Source organism: Eumetopias jubatus, unplaced genomic scaffold, assembly GCF_037043125.1.
Source record: "Eumetopias jubatus isolate StellerSeaLion01/CBP00866 unplaced genomic scaffold, mEumJub1_p1.0 scaffold_7, whole genome shotgun sequence".
NCBI lineage: Eukaryota > Metazoa > Chordata > Mammalia > Carnivora > Otariidae > Eumetopias > Eumetopias jubatus.
In genome coordinates this window covers 65,742,971-65,745,936 of record NW_028274813.1, presented here as the reverse complement: position 1 = coordinate 65,745,936, position 2,966 = coordinate 65,742,971, and the positions used below count along the sequence as shown (strand labels likewise).

The 2,966-nt window shown below is 35.0% G+C and overlaps 1 pseudogene; it reads left to right on the top strand.

Annotated features, from left to right (window-relative positions):
- Positions 1-2,010: 2,010 nt before the first annotated feature.
- LOC114217802 (proteasome maturation protein pseudogene) lies at positions 2,011-2,526 on the top strand (annotated as a pseudogene).
- Positions 2,527-2,966: the final 440 nt, after the last annotated feature.

Here is a 2,966-nt window from a genome sequence, read left to right as displayed (position 1 = left end):
TATGTCTCAACCATATATGACAATCCAACAGCTAACATCATACTCAATGGTGAAAAGTTGAAAGCTTTTCATCTAAGATCTGGAACAAGACAAGGATACCCACTCTCGCCACTTTTATTCAACATAATATTGGAAGTCGTAGCCACAGTAATTAGGCAAGAAAAAGAAATAAAACCATCCAAATTGGCAAGAAAGAAGTAAAAGTATCACTATTTATAGATGACATGATACTATATGCAGAAAATCCTAAAGACTCCACCAAAAGACTGTTAGAACTAATAAATTAATTTAGTAAATTTCAGGATACAAAATCAATATACAGAAATCTGTGGTATTTCTATATACTAACAATGAAGCACCAGAAAGAGAAATTAAGAAAACAATGCCATTTACAATTACATTAAAAGAATAAAATACCTAGGAATAAATTTAACCAACAAGCAGAAAGTCCTGTACACTGAAAATTATAAGACACGGATGAAAGAAACTGAAGAAGATACAAAATAAATGGAAAGATATTCCATGCTCATGGATTGGAAGAATCAAAATTGTTTAAATGTCCATACTACCTAAGCAATGAACAGATTCAATGCAACACCTATCAAAATTCCAATGGCATACTTCGCAGAACAAGAACAAATAATTTGAAGATTTGTATGGAGCCACAAAAGATCCTGAATAGCCAAAGCAATCTTCCACAAAAGATCCTGAATAGCCAAAGCAATCTTAAGAATGAAGAACAAAGCTGGAGGTGTCATGCTCCGATTTCAAACTATACTACATGGCTTATAATAACCAAAACAGTAAAGTACTGGTATAAAACCAAACACACAGATCAATGGAAAAGAAGTGAGAGCCCAGAAATAAACCCACACATATTCGGACAATTAATCTACAACAAAGGAGCCAAGAATATAAAATGAAGAAAGGACAGTCTCTTCAATAAATGATGTTGGGAAACTAGACAGCTACATGCAAAAGAAAGAAATTAGACTATCATCTTACATAATACACAAAAATTAACTCAAATAGATTAAAGACTGGAATGTAGGACCTGAAACCATAAAATTCTAAAAAAAAAAAAAATAGGCAGTCAGCTCTTCAATATTGATCTTAGCAACATCTTTGTGGCTCTAACTCAAAAGGCAAGGGAACAAAAGCAAAAATGAACTATTGGGACTCTTTTAAACTAAAAAGCTTCTGCAAGGCAATGGAAACCACCACCAAAATGAAAGGCAATCTACTGAATGGGAGAAGATACTTGCAAATAATATATATCCAAAACATACAAAGAACTCATACAACTTAACAACAACAACAACAACAAAAACCCAAACAATATGATTTAAAAAATGGCCAGAGGATCTAAATATACATTTCTCCAAAGAAGACACACATATGGCCAACAGGCACATGAAAGGGTGCTCAACATCACTAATGATTAGGGAAATACAAATCAAAACCACAAGATATCACCTAACACTTGTGAGAATGGCTATCATAAAAAAGACAAACAATAACAAGTGTTGATGTATACTATACACTGTTGGTGGGATTGTAAACTGGTGCAGCCACTATGGAAAACAGTATAGCAATTTCTCAAAAAAATTAAGAATAGAACTAACATATGACCCAGCTATTGCACTTCTGGGTATTTATCCAAAGAACATGAAAACACTAATTTGAAAAGATATATACACCCCCATGTTCATTGCAGAATTATTTACAATGACCAAGCTATGGAAACAACCTAAGTGTCCTCTGATATGAATGGATAAAGAAGATGTGGTATATTTATACAATGGAATATTAGTTGGTCATAAAAAATGGGAAATTTTTCATTTGCAACATTATGGTTGGGCCTTGAGGGTATTGTGCTGAGCAAAATATGTCAGACAGAGAGATAGACAAATACCATAGGATTTTACTCATATGTGGGATTTAAAAAACAGAACAAATGGGCCAGCTGACAGTAACGAGGCTGAGAGGCTGTTCACAGAGTAAGTGAAGATGAATGCCAGAGGACTCGGATCTAAGTTAAAGGACAGTATTCTAGTTAACTGAACTTTCAGCAAGTGGACCTTTCGAAAGTCATGATCTTCTTCGAAAAGGCCTTCCTTGTGTAAAAAATGAACTTTTGCCCAGTCATCCTCTTGAATTATCAGAAAAAAATTTCCAGCTCAACCAAGATAAAATGAATTTTTCCACACTAAGGAACATCCAGGGTCTGTTTGCTCCACTAAAAATACAAATGGCGTTCAAGGCAGTGCAGCAGGTGCAGCGTCTTCCATTTCTTCCAAGTTCAAACCTTTCACTGGGTATCTTCTTGAGGGGTAATGATGAGACTACTGGATTTGAAGATATTCTTAATGACCCATCACAAAGTGAACTAATGGGAGAACCACACTTGATGGTGGAATATAAACTCGGTTTACTGTAATCTCTTGTGCTGTTCATGAAAATAGAGGGGCTGCATGTTGTTTATAGTCATCTTTTTACTATAATTTGATGTACACAACATTAAAAGTACTGACACATGAGAAAAAAAACAGAACAAATGAACAAAAATGAAAACTAAAAAACTCATAGTTACAGACTAGTGGCTACCAGAGGGAAGGGGTTTGGGAAGTGGGAAAAATGGGTGAAGGGGATCAACTAAATGGTGATGGATAGTAACTAGACTTGTGGTGGTAATCACTTTGTAACGTATGTATACAGATGTTGAATTATAAAGCTATACACATGGAACACATTTTCTTTTCAAAAAAGAACTGAGGGTTGCTGGAGTGGGGGGGGTGGGAGGGGTGGGGTGGCTGGGTGATGGACCCTGGGGAGGGTACATACTATGGTAAGTGCTGTGAATTGTTTAAGAGTGATGAATCATAGACCTGTACCCCTGAAACAAATAATACATTATACGTTAATAAAAAAATTTTTTTTTAATTTTTAAAAAAGGAAACATGAAA